At 39.0% G+C, this 14873-nt stretch overlaps 1 protein-coding gene across 3 annotated transcripts in view; it reads right to left on the bottom strand.

Moving 5' to 3' along the window:
* Window positions 1-14873, bottom strand: part of LOC137098454 (ephrin type-B receptor 1-B) — a 146672-nt gene that overhangs the window by 40407 nt on the left and 91392 nt on the right. The window lies entirely within an intron of this gene.

Raw genomic sequence — 14873 nt, 5'->3', positions numbered from 1 at the left:
ATTTTAGAGCAACATATGCTCCATCCAGACATTGTCTCTTTAAGGGAAGGTCTTGCATATTTCAGCAAGACAATGCTAAACCACATACTGCATCCATCACAACAGCATGGCTTCACAGGAGAGGAGTCCTGTTGCTGAACTGGCCTGCCTGCAGTCCAGACCTTTCACCAATAGAAAACATTTGGCGCATCATAAAACGAAAAATCCCAGGACTGTTGAGCAGCTAGAATCCTGCATCAGACAAAATGGGACAACATTCCTCTTCTAAAACTCCAGCAACTGGTCTCCTCACTTCCCAGAAGTTTACAGATCGTGGTTAAAAGAAGAGGGGATGCTGCACAATGGTAAACATAACCGTCTTTCAACTTTTTTGAGATGTGTTGCCATCAAATTCAAAATGAGCTAATATTTTCCTTTTTCCTGTCTCAGTCTCAACATCTGATATGTTGTTTATGTTCCATTGCAAAAACAATATGGGTTGATGAGATTGGCAAATCATTGCATTCTATTTTTAATGATGTTTTACACATGATCGCACCTCTTTTTTAATTGTGTCTGTAAATGGGCAAATGTAAAAGGAAAGTATGAGCTTTATGTTATTTTTATTTGCCTGTCTAGAAGTAATATGACGAAAAGCCTAAATTGATTGTGTTCAGATGTAAGAGTAGGCTGCAACATAAGCAAAATTTTATGAACATTTGTTTTATCTGATTTATTGTGTACAAAACATAAGACCTCATCTGCTTAAGAAATACTTGTTATTCATTAAGTAAAACCCTTTGAAATCTAACTGGTCTGAAATTGCTATCATTATGGCCCAGCTGTTGTCTGTTTCATCCTTCAGCTCCAGTACACCTGAGTACACACATATAGGCTGTCAATTAACCAAGACACTTGGTGGAATGAACAATTTCCTGTTCATTCCATCATTTGCGTCCGCGGCACTGTCATTCCTCCATCATCCCTGTTTTCCTTCACCTTTCACATGCCGTTACAAGACTTTGTTTTTGGACAGAAGAAAGACGTGAACTGTAATAAACCTCTGTTTGCTCTGTGCCTGTGCTTGGTTTCATAAATTTCAATTAGAAGAAAGTCCAAGTGCAACCAATTGTCTTTATTTAGGTCTTTTAAAAACCTTACTTTTACCTGTATCAACAGGCTTTAGCCCCACAGCCTGTTGAATGACTATGTTTTTTCCTTAGGTATAACAAGACATTATCTAAACTAGCACAGCATCTGCTTTTTTTCTCATCTTTTATCCGAAATAAATTTAACTGAATTGAAATTTACCTTGTGTTTGTGTTTTGCCAACAGCCACTGCGGAGCCTCCATGTTTCCATGTCTTTCACTACTGTACCTTGGCAGATTGTTTCACTGTCACAGCTGACAATAGCACCAAAGCAACAAAGTTACCAGGCTTTTTTCCACTGTGACTAAGAGGTACATTTTCCTGATCAGAATGCTTTTTTTTCTATATCAGTGCATTGTGTTGTGTGTAAATATAGGGAATTCTGGCAATTTCTTACACTTTAAATGTCACAGACCGTACTCGCTTTGCCACTGAGGACTGGGAGTTCAAGCCTTTCCTAAATCTGTTGGCTCAAACACAGAATAGCAGAAATTCTACGCAATTCAAACAATCATATATTCATTTGGGTTCATTCAGATCTTTGCTAATCATGATACAGATTCAGGGCCTGTTTTTACATTTGCTATTCACCAGCTGACATGAGATGTTCCTCAGCTTCTTCCTAACATAAAAGTTTTGCTGTTTGAGACTGAAACCTACCTGGCAGATGTGAAAACTTTGCAGGAAGTGACTTAAAAGACCGCAAAGACCTTTTTTCTCTATCGGCTTGTTAGCTGCTATTTTTATTTTATTTTCCTTTTTAGTTATTCATAGCAGATATTTCTGTATTTGTGTTGTGCTCTTTTAGTAAAAAAGACTAGTACGTCTCATGAGTTAGGCCCACACTTCAGTGCACCAATCAGCATTTAACAACAGCTGAGTCAGAATCTGATCACAGTCGTGAGGTTGTTTGTCAAGTGTCATCACTAAGCTTCAATCTGTTAATGAATAATGTGTCTAAGGAAATCTCTTCCCATAAACTTTAAATGTGATGTTTGGTTGTAGAGGACTTGAAATCAGGTTTTAAAAGGGAAACAGAATTTTTAGTATGAATACAGCAATGTATCATAGAAATAAGTTCTAAGAGATGACAAATTACTAAATATAAATGCAAATTGTTTATAATGTATATACAAGATAATCTCTTTAATGGCATGTGTGAATATGCCCAACAAATATCATATAATCACAGTTTTTCAAAATGATAGGATAAAATCTTAAGCTGATGTATCGAACCAACTTATTCATGAAACTAACTGAACATACAAGGATGTCTGATTAAAATCTAATTCTGTGGCTGCTCATATTAAGTTTAAGCCTTGGTGTTTGTATACAGCGTTAGAAGGGACTCTCCACCCCCATGTCTGCAGGCATAAATACAGCCCCACACAAGACCATGCTCTGCATTTTGTGTCTGTCAGCCACTTGGCTCTCGTCCTGCTCACTGCTGAGGCCTAGTCATCGCTCCACCTGGTCTCCACTCACCATCTTTCTGAATAACTCCTCTATTCAAGAGGCAGCAAATGGCACCCTCTCCCAACTAAATGATCCTTTTTATCAGACTACTTAGTGGTTATTTATTTCTTTTCCTTCCCTTCATCTTTGAATAAGCCCTTCATGGTCACAGGACTTTTAGTTGCTTAGAAATTTAGTTTGGTTAAAAAGAAGGTTTATTGTAATGTTTTGATTATGGTATTTCTTGAAATATATATTTAACTAGTGAGTATTTCTTTATAATGTAAATGCAAACAAATGAAAGGCTCTGTTTATCCTGTCAGTGTGAATGGAATCAGTTTCGTCTGCCTCCCTTGGCTCTCACCTCCTGCCCTCCCTCCCTCTTTCACTCAAACCCTAAACAGAGAGTGTGAGTTCTGAGCTTCTCCTCTGTGCACTTCAGCCTTTCTGCCTCTCAGGCTGGTTCACGCTCCACTGACCAGGGCTAGGGCTGCCTGGGCCGCATTATCAATTACTGGCCATAGGCACACTCTGTTCCTGACAACCCAAGGGAGGGGCACTCTGCACAGAAATTCCTGCAGTAGAAAAAGGTGCTGAGGTGCAGAGGTATTTCCATAGCCACAGCTCACACTCCTGGCCCTCTTTTTACCATGGTGAATTTGTATGCATGTTTCCAGGAGCGTAATGTCTAAGGTGTTTCCATTTTCCCGCAGGCTCAATGTCAGTGTTTTTTTTTTAAATGCAGTTTTAATGCCATTTTCCTCAGCGCACATTTTTTTTCTTTTTTTTTTTTGTCTGCACCTGTTGAGCAATTTCCCTGACACCAAGGGAACTTATGTGCGCTAGTGCAAGAAAAGACTTAGGATGTGCTCATGCTGATTAGATGGCACAGTGCAGTTGTGGTACTCATTTTAGTGTTTGTAAGTAAACCTGCTAAGAGCCCCTCTTATCTGGAGTATCTCCAGTAATTATGGTGACCCTCAACATGAGTCCTGAGCTTCATCATCTTTAAAGAGAATCCACAATATTTTTATCATGTGAAAATTATTTTTAATGTGAGTTTTCTTTTCCCCTTTAAGTCATGTTTTAATGTACTTGCAGTTGTGGTTAGAGAGAATATTTTAGACAGGTCCAGAGCAGAATTATACTCAGGTACAATGTGCAAACCTACACCCACGAGGGAACGGCAAAGCAAAACCTGAATCGATCTGTTAGTTACAATCATCTCTGAATCAATCTCTGACCCCTTTCGACCCGGTAATACGATACCTGACCCAATATTCAGAAATAGGCTCACAGCTACTGCTGGACAGTGAAAAATAATGCTCGGGGCATAGGATACTGTCTGGATTTACGATGGCAAGAGGTAATAAATGATTTTTAAAAAAACAATAAAATTAAACATGTATTATTAAACAGGTATTGCATACTGAGGCAGAAACAACCTCTATGATTTCAGTGGATTCCATTCACTTGGTTTTCCATCTGTTTAGAATCAGCCCCATAGTACCTCTCCAAAATCTTGCTGACTTAATGCACTGTTGGCACAGCACATTTGTTGGTCTAAGTATATGAGAATTATATTCCATATTTTGTAAATATGTTCTAAAAATAAGGACACATTTTTAGCAATTATGCTCAAGGACTGTTTTCAAATATGTGGAGGAGAAGACTGCAATTTTAAGCTGACCGATCTCAGCACATGTACAGTGTACATGTGCAGTAAGCCTACAGCAGCTGCTGCATTAACACATTTTAATTCTACCTTTGACAACATATGCATTTTTGTTATTAATTTGCTGTGTGCTGTGTAAGTTGTAGTTAAATCTGGAAATTCAGGTCATTCATACAGTTGAACCTTCTCTCACTCTGTCGCTCACTTGCTGCTTTTAAAAGACATGTTTAGAACGCATTCCTCCCACTAATAATGTATTCTGATAGTCTTACACAATGCGCCTGGTCACACTTTGCTTCTCTCTACTTTGGACAATTGTTGGACATGCTTATAAGATCTTTACCTGAGGAGGTACTAGCATTTAGATTGGACTTTCTTACAAGGAAATAGGCTTTTATAGTGCTGTGCATTGTTATGTTTGGTACTGAAAATTCCTTGTTATCACTAATTTAGTTAGCAACCTAGTTTTGGGTAATTGATTTTCCTTTGACCTGCATGATTAATGTCAGAGCTTCGGTAGCACTCGCAGGGAGTGTGAGTCTCTGTGTCAACAATAGGATGGACATGTCAGCTACCACTAATTGATTGAGCAAATCCAACCCTAGCTAACATAAACACAATATCCATATGCATAAAGCAGTGAAATGAAATGATTATTTAATCCGATAATCAGGAAGTTATAAAACATAAATTCTCATTTCCTGATAAAATTAAGAAATAACCTGTCTTATTGGCCTCTCTTGGATAGACAATCACTGTGTTTTGAAGAGGAAAAGCAGGAGAGAGATGAAGAGCATGTGCACATGTGTGTGTCTATGTCCCAGTAGTCTATGTGTGAAGAGCCTGTCAGTGACAATGTGTCGTGCCTGTGTGAGGGTGAGGTTCAGCCCAATGAAGCCCGCTGTCCCCTCCAACTGCATCCCCCACTGTCACCCTGGGACGATGATGCTGACAGTGATTGGTGACTGTGTCCTGCACTCCCCGCTCCTCCCTCTATCCCTCCCATTCCTTGCTCCTGTGCTCCACTTTTATCTGGCCTCACTTGCTGCCCCTGGCTTTTAATGCAGAGCTTGGCTCACCATTAATCAAAGTCAAAGCCTCCCAGTGTCTGGCTGAGAAAAGGAAAGAGTGAGAGGAGGAGAGAGACGGAGAGAGTGAAATAGAGAAAAGGGAAAGAGAGTGTGAAAGAAATGATGAAAGAATGAAAACCTTCTTTACCTTTGTGCGAATAATCTGCCGTGGAATAAAAATGAGTCAGCGCATCATTTTACATGTCTGGCATAGACCGGGGCCTCTGTTTTCATTATTGTGCTTTCTGTGTACTTCAAAATTCTGATAAAGCAACTCATCATGTTTCTAGAAGAACCTTGCTGTCTTGAATATATTTTTCAAAGCATGTGCTGCCAATTGGTTAACTGGATTTCTTTAAAAAAAATATGACGCAGAAGACATCATTATGGTAAAAGCTGCACCCAGCAATATGAGACAATTGTTGATATTTTTTATTCATTCCCCAAAATGAGCATAGGTTTCAAGTCTCTAGCTGTTTTTGTTTCCTTTCACTGTGGCCTCTTTCTTATTGTGTGACTGAGACTCCTGTTCCTTGTGTGTGTTTCACAGCTCTCACGTCCGAATTCCCAGCGGAAAGACTTTGCAATGCTTCAGTTACTTTTAGCGAAACGATTGGTCAGAAAGTTATAAAATAATTGGTCAGCTGATCTTGCACCAAAGGCCCATTTATGTGTACCGATTATGATTCTTATATCCAGAAACCGTGGCACAATTTTACAATAAAAGACAAAGTCCCACATGTGAGCTTGAATACCAAGGATGCATAAGGCAGCTAAAATTAATTCTTTTTCGAAATTGGACAATTGTCACTAAATGTTTTTAGAGCTTTACATTTTCTTCATTGTGTTTTCTTAAAAAAGGTCACTGATCAAAACCCCTGAAATATTCCTTGTAAAATCTGAAAAAAATTGTAATGATGATATAATGAAAAGGGAAAAGCTGAGCTTAATTCAAGGTCTACTTGCTCTGGAGCTGTAGGCTATATTGTGTGTTTATCGGTAGAAGAATAAAAAGAAGATGCTGAAAGTTTTCATTAACTTTTATCAGCTGCAGTTTAATGTTAGCTGGGTAATTTCAGCTGGTGATGAAAACTGTGTGAAATGATTAAAAACTGAAGTGTAAATTAATAAGAAGAAAGTGGTGGAGATACAGCTTTTTAAAAATACTTTATGATACTTATACTTTAAAAATACCTTATGCATATGTAATGTTTGGTGATAAAAATTGCGTTGACACTTGTTTTGCACGTGTAAAGCAGCAGCTCAAAAGCTGATCTGATCTCACTTTCTGAGATAATGTTTTGTTTTACAGTGAGGCACATTACCCGATAGGTCACACATGTAGTGACTTTCCAAAAGGGTGACAAAGGTGCAAGTCTTCCTCAAACTGCATTCGCTAATACCGTTTACAGTTTGTTTAAACCACTGTAGGTGCCACACGGGTAAAGCTGTGTCAGGCAAAGAGTTTAGATGACTACATAAAGGCTGGATACCTTTGAGTATTTACTACTCTACACCTTAGTGAACATTCCCCCCATAAAGTGATGTCCCACCCAGCTAATGACAGTGACCAGAGAAACAAATAACACAATAAAAGTGTTTTGTCTTTAAGTTGCTTCTCCAACTAGATTCTTATCTCCGCTTTTGACACTCGATAGAAAATTTGATGAAGCCCTAATATCAGCATAATTTCTAAGAGCCCAATTTCAGATTTAGTCCCAAAGAGAATTAGGTCATAGTTGTAATTAATCAAAAATAATTGTGAAGCTACACTCACTAAAAGACAAATTGTTTTGTTTTATTTTCCATTATCTATTGTGGTCTATAATTATATTCCAGCTGTTGCAGCAGGTTTGTAATTATTTTTGTGGGAAATATGATGCTGTGTTACTATTTTTTTTAATTATTTTTTTTTTGCTGTCTTTCCTGTACTAACAAATAGGTCTGTATTTAATCGTACTGTAACTAGATGGCAGACAAACCTCTTGCTGTGTTTTCAGCATTTGTAGTAGTTAAGTAAAGAGTCAGGGGTCAGTTCCAAAGTGTCACTGTAATTCGACTGCGGGAAAAATATGAGAAAATCAATCAAAGCAACAGCTGAGCACTCTGTTTCTGTATTTCTAAACATTATTTTAGAAAAGCTTCCTTCACCTGAGGATGCAGTAATGGAAAACATGTGTTTCAGCCTTTACACCTGCTGGAATCCCACAGGTTCAGGCATTTACCAACAGAAATGTGGTTTGGATGTTGTTGGATTGTTGTATCTTTATTTCAAAGGAAACTGTGAGTTTGTTCAGTTGTTACATCATGTGGGTAATGATCCACTGAGCAGTTAATTAAGAGACTAGTTTTGTGTTGTTTAGTGAATTGAGGGATTCAGCATCAGTCCTCATACTGCCTTGAGTTGAGGGACTGAGCGGTCAATATCAGTTCTAACATTTACTGTCTCATCAACCTTGTCATTCATCACACTCTGGGAAGGAAACACACCCGAGCTACTGAGGTAGACACCAGTGATGTCCCTCTGATGTGTGCTAGACCAACACAAACTGTCAAACTTTTAGATTCCCAACGGGGAAATTGGTTTCCAGTGAACAGATATATACAGTGGGTCAGCCCACTACCCTATATGTGAGAATCTAAATACAATCTGACATCACAATCTCTCTCTCTTTTACATTTTGGAGGTCAGCTTATTTTTTTTTTAAACTGTATTTCTTTGCCTTTGAATAGCAGTAATATTTATAATATGTTGTTTCTATGTGAGAGAATAATGTACAGCACCACTTTAACCTAAGACAAAAAGAATAAAGAGCCCTAAAAGACTTAAGCTGTGTCAGTGAAATGGTAGCTACTGCTAATCATACATTTTAAACCGGTTCAACATTGTAATATTATCTGTCCCTGCACACAATAAACCTACTTTTTTTATTGAATGAACACACAACCATTGATACACATTCACACAGGTTCTGTAACTTAGATGTCATGTTGGACAGAGAGAATTCAATCAGTGCTGTTTGGAAAATTAGGCCTGGAGGAGCTTCTGTAGGTCTCTGTGGATGCTGGACAGAAAGAGCTTGTTGACTTTGTTGGTGAAGTTCATCCCATCTGGCAGAACTATGTTATTTTTATTTGTATCAATCACTTCACCACCCAAGCTGCCAAGATTCTTTTACCGCTGCATTTAAGTTCGTCTTTATCCTCTTCTTTGGTGGAGAGTGGATGTCTGTATCCGTATCACAGTCCTGGTTAATTGGACTCCGTGGCCATTTTCTAAGAGATTTTTTGGCCACAACTTCCTTATCTTCCTCTCTGGAGGATGCACCCCCCTGCAGTCACCTTACTTGTCTTGCTGACTTCAGAATAATCCCTCTTTCTGATTACCAGAAACCTGATGTGGGCCATTCTGGGTTTCTTCTCCTCAGACATTATCATTGTTTTGCCAGTGGCTGTAACCTTTGCAAAGATGCCTCGTCCAATCTGTTTGGAACTTGAAGTTCTTTGTCAAAAGAAACAGTGTAGCTGGACTCCTCAGTCTGTCTTTGACTTGGATACTCCTTAGTACGATGATGTTCTTCCAAAGTCAAAGTTTAAAATATAAATGCTACAAATGACATGCAATGGTGTCAATGGTCTCACAAAGAGACGAGAACCTGACTGATATGAGAATAGGAGACATAAAGTGTAGGATGGGTTCTTAAATTTCTGGCTATGATGTCAAATGGAACCCTTATGCTGTTTTTTAAGGTGATGGAGCCCCTAAGATACATTGTTGCTTTTTAAATAAAGCATAAAATTGATAATTGCTTTGTTTAAAATTAAAGTAAATAGATAAAATGATAAAATAAATAACGCATTACCTTTTAAAGTAGGGATTATTTACATTAATGACCAATGCAAAATCAAAATAACTTGTGGTACTTACTTTGAACATTGAACACTACAAAATTCGAACACAAATATCTCTGGCTTAAATTCACATTATCGGGACATAAAAATTGAAAACACACTGCTGCTCTCTACCATCACTTAATTCTTCATTGTTTTTGGCCCGATGCCAATTCACATTTTTTATCCCTACCCCTCATTTTCACGTGTCCCCTCTAAGCAGGGGGCCATTGGTTGAAATATCTCACTAGGAGACGGGACAGACCTTTAAGACCCCTTAAGTTCCAGGGATGATTAAAACACAGGGACAAATTGCTCACATATCCAACACACACACAGAGTAGAAGTGCCCACTTCATATTTAAACCACATATATACTGTAAGTTGAGTTGTTCTTTGTCAGTACAGCACTTGCGGCTTGCACATTATTGACCCATGCAGCTTCCTAATAGGGTCTCGGGCTCTCAGACGAGCGGTGCAGCCTGTAGTCATGTGCTATGCCTCCGTCTAAGGCATAGCTTTAACTATAACCCTACCTATTAGCAATAGCTCAGAGGACTAAGCCAGCATTGACTACATGGTAATGGGCCTCTCTCTCAAACATCATAAAGAGGGATCAGTTCAGCACCATGGATTTCTGTCAAGGTACCATGGTTGGAATTATTATAAAAATCACATTAGAAGTGTTGGGGGTTCTGAATATAACCTTAATAGAAATATAAGTTGTACACTGCATGAGCATATTTTACACAGGCACAAACACACTCAGTGAAACTCGAACCTTTTGTCACTTATGAATATACTTAAGATATACAAACACTATACTATACAAACATTAGACTTGACAAAAGGGGCTCGGCAACATTCAAGCCCACACTGTTAATTTTGCCTGCAGCTTATACCTCACTTTCTGGATCCAGGGACAGGATCTAAGATTAATGAAAACAGGTATCAAATGAAATAAAAATGGCACCTGGAGAGAGCCCGGAGACCTATCTAAGATGATGAAACTCTTGGACACCCCTGCTCTGATACACTTAGGAAGCAGTGAGGGAAGAATCAAGGAAAAAAAGCAACTCCCACAAAAGCAAAGGGAAAGGCTCTGTAGACTGACAGTGTCTTGAATAACCTCCACAGACATGTTTCCCTAACATCTCATCTACTTTTGGAACCCCAAAGCATGCATATCGCTTGAATTCATCTGTTTTGATTTCAGTCTAGTGCATTGCATCTTAGCATTTTGAATGCCATCCATCCAGTTGGACGTGCCCATAGAAGGCAGAGGGTAGTGATGTTTGCATTTCTGTGGGACTAGCTCTCCAAATAGAGCAGCTAAGTGGAGGAGGATTGTTTGTAGATATACTTGGCAGTCTGCGTTCTGAAGGATTGTTGGCACATTAACTAGGTCAAAAAAGCTTTGCCAATAATATAAGATCAGAGGACTAATAGAGGAAACAAAAAACAAAAACAGTTTTGAGATTTTTGGATGTTTATTCTCATGCATTGTTCACCAAACCACCACAAATGATCACTCAGAGTAGAATTTATAAAGGATGAAAAATACCCTTATCATCTGAGGCAGTGCTGGAAGTGTTGAATACAAGATGTATTATAGTTTCTACACCTCAAGTACCTGTAGTTTAATAGCCCACAATTGAATATATACGTACAGTGAATGTTTGGGGTCATTTTTTCTTCTTCTTCTTTACCAAAACCACAGAGTGTCTCTTATCCCTTAAATGAAAACATCCCATTTAAAAAATGGAAAATGGAGGGAACGATGGCCTAACAGAAGGCAGTATATTACCTTTGTGTGTCTGTATGTGGACAGTATGTGGGTGTATCTCTTGGTGAGCACAGGCCATGAACGAGCTCCTAAATCACACTATTGATCAAACATTCCTTCCAGACACACACTGGGATTGAAGGCTGTTAAATGGCCTCTTCTGTGATTCATGTTAAATCCCTTCAACTCCCTCCCAACCTCCATTATTCTGTCCTCTCCTCCTCGTCCACACTCTCCTTCTCCTGCTCTCATCTTTGTCTTCTCATGGCCAATTTACACCATGACTCTTCTAACTACTGCTGTCATATTGTTTTCCAGATCCACAGTCTATACTCACGCCATGTCATTTTGCCAGGGAAAGGCTCCGTTGACACATACAAACGTTTTTTTCCTTGGTATTCTGAATTAAAGGACCATTTCACAGATCTGTTGTCTCATTGCTTGACACTCTTATATTAGAAGGTTAATAAAATACAATTACTACTTGTCAAAAGTCTTATTCTCATGGGAAGACTCCGTTTGTCCCTCTAAACCCAACACTTGATGATGCTGTTTTGAGCTGAGAAGCAGCACAAAAATATGTGTGTTGGTGTGAAAGCCTTTGGTCATTCTTTTAACCAGACTTTCAAACTCCAAAATTCAAGTTGGGCACCAGTAAAAGTTGTTTCAGCTTTTGCTCATCCTCAAACTGTATTACCAGCTCCAAGTTTTGCCGTGCTGTTTAAAGTCCTGACCATATACAGTAATGGCCGTACAGATAAGGTTGAATGTAGGGTCCTTTCTGTACAGCAAGTGATTGACACTGGAGGTCTTCAATTTCATGACACAGTCACAGTGACAGGCCAAGTGCAGTATATACAGAATGCACTTGTAATTTATTTTTATTATAGCTGAAGCACATCCATGCCTATTATTTGCAGAATATGGATGGCGATGCAGACTATACCTTCACTTTTGACTTTACCATTGCTATAATGTAATCTGAATTTAAAAGTAAGAAAAACAAATGTTAAAATCACATTTAGCAAAATAAACACAGTAATGTGTCACAGCTTTCCAGAGTCACGTTTTTCACTTAAAGACCAAATATCAACTTTTTATATCCTTGATATCTGTGCACCTATGGATTTCGTGATGTGTAAAGAAATGGCCATGTCACATAAACAAAGAAACCTGTCTATTCCAGTGGCAGTCCTGGCTCTGACGTAGACAGAGCATTATGTGAAATTAGGGTGTTGCTTTGTCTGTTAAGTCCAAACAGTGCCATCCTTTGCCTTTGTCTCACTGTTAAGTGCTAGCATTGTTATTTTGACGTTGAAACGATCAAAAAAAAAAACAAAAAAAAAAAACTTTGGATTGTGCCGCTCCCTTAATGGATCAGTGATTTTTCTGCTTTAAAAGTAAGATGAAGGAAAGCTTTGCTTTAATAATGTTGTGCAGATACCAACAGACTGAAAAAGAAAACGGCCTATGTATTTATTTTGGGTTACTTCTTACCACATTCATATTACATTTCCTTTACAGCAATTGCAAATTACTGGGAATTTACACAGCCCTCTGCTATTTTGCTCTTTCCATTTACATTTGATATGCATTTTGTTATCCCACCTCTCCCAACTTTGCATTAGCAAAATGTAAAATAAAATATAACACATAATATATAAACGAAATGGACAATGCAAATGGTTTGCTTAAATGACATTATGTTGTACTCCTCAATTGTAAAAACAGAGCCCGAAACTTCAAAAAATGTTTCCGTTTGTAGATTTCTAAAGTACATTATTAACATCAAATCCCTTCTGGATACTTCTCCCTTTTCAGTGGCCGGCAAATGAAACCCTCTTTCAAAACAAGGAACAGTGCAATTACCTGGCCACAAAGGGCCACATAGGGCTGGACAGAGGCCTGGCAGATTACTGGCAGACACCTCATTACTGCAGCAGACTTCAACAATAGGTCTGGGCATTGCTTCTTATACATCTATCTGTCAAGTGTGCTATTAGCCTGTCAAACGGGGACAGTCAGTACCATTAGGCCACCCTGATAATCAGACCTATTTACTCCCTCATTTTCCTCTCCTTCACTGTCACAGTCTCGCAGTCTGGTCAAAAAAGCACTCCCTTTCTCCTTTCCGCTCTGTCCTCCCTCCAACTCCTCCCCTGCCCGATTCTCAGACGAATCAGACAAAGACTAGTTCAGTTGGTCATTACATTCCTCTGACAGTCATCGTAATCAAATACGGTATGCCCTCCACCAACTGGGCAAAACATAATTTTAAAATCTACTGCTTTACAAAAGAGATCTGGATAAAGCAATTTCAATTTCACTGGTCTTTGAGAGGAATGTGAAGTGAGTTCATTCTGCAATTAACGTAGAAATGCACATCAGTCATTTAAAATGAATATGACCATTTCCTTTCATCATTGGATCCGAATACATTTTTGGCAGCGCAGCGCGCAACTGTACATAACGGACAGCATGACACAGAAAATCATAGTGCATGGCAACCAAAAGGATCCAGGGACCTAAGCTGACAAACTTGTACAGTAACTCTTCCCATTTGGGAACCTTGCCAGTTCGAAGTCAACTGACAACCTCTTGTATTTCACCACACTTCATGTTGGTTATTAGGTCCCTCAAGCTCACGCTGCAATTTTAACGGTCCGCCTCATCCACAGAAACTCAAAAAATGAAGAGAGCCTCATTTAAATGTTTCACTTGGTCAATATTTGTCCCTTGATAGGTGCTTCTGTGTACAAGTCAAAGACCTACAAGAGCATGAAGAATGCTGTGGCAATAAGGACTGGAAAAGACAACACCCTCAACCTGTCATTTCCACTGGCTGGGCTCAGATCCCGTAACAGGCTCGATCGGAGGATCAGCACACACATTCACACACACAAAGAGAGTGAAAATAAAACAGGATGAAGGTCATTTTCTGTTGGCTGGCCTTAGAAGCATCACAAAGAGAACGTGCGCGCACACACACACAAACACAGAGAGCAGGAGTGACAAATATTTTTGCCTGCCCTGAAAACAGCAGCTGTCCATGCATCTATCTTGAGTCAGTCTCCTTCAGTTTGACATTACAGTGTCAACAGTGAACCTGTTATAAGGCTACGTTCACACTACACCCAACTCCGATGTTTTTCACCCAAATGACTTGGATTTACTGCACTGAAGCGTGAAAAAAGCTAATCAGACTGCTTTTACATTATAGGTGGACCATGTTTATATGTAGTCGTAGATCAGGTTCTTATAAAATCACCGACAATGCAACTGCTGTCAAAGCGGCCAGGTGGCAATAATGTGATTTTTAATGTCTGATTTCTGTGTGCAGATCCCAGCAGTCATCAGTCTGTGTTTGAGCCTCACAATCCAGTATAAAAAAACTAAACAAAAGAAAACAGCAACGATAAAGACGGGAATCATAGAGGTGAGAAAATTTCAGATTTTATGAAGAAGCTTCTGTTCAAGACAAACTGGATGGACCATATAATAACTGAGCAGATTTGGGTAAATTGTGTGATTTGACTGTCGCAGTTGTTGTTATTGTCACACGTCTGTTATATGTGCTTAAAGATATGTGTGGCCCCTTAAGACCAAAGCACTGGTCACACACAAGACCTGTAAAGTAAACCTCAATTCAGGTTTCATGACGAATAAAGGATGGTTTTGTAGCTCATGCCTTTGTTTTCGTTGATTCAGACTCTGCCAAAAAGTTAAGGAGAAGTTTCAGCTGGGGTGTAGCCATCCACGAAGACAGTAGTATGGACTTGCTGTGTGGCATTGCTCCTTTAACAAAGACTCATTAAACTAAACACCAAACAACAAAGAGATGTGTCAGTCTGTGAAGCCACCGGCTTT

This window comes from Channa argus, chromosome 14 (assembly GCF_033026475.1).
Source record: "Channa argus isolate prfri chromosome 14, Channa argus male v1.0, whole genome shotgun sequence".
NCBI classification, from domain to species: Eukaryota; Metazoa; Chordata; class Actinopteri; order Anabantiformes; family Channidae; genus Channa; species Channa argus.
This window is presented reverse-complemented; position numbering and strand designations above follow the sequence as displayed.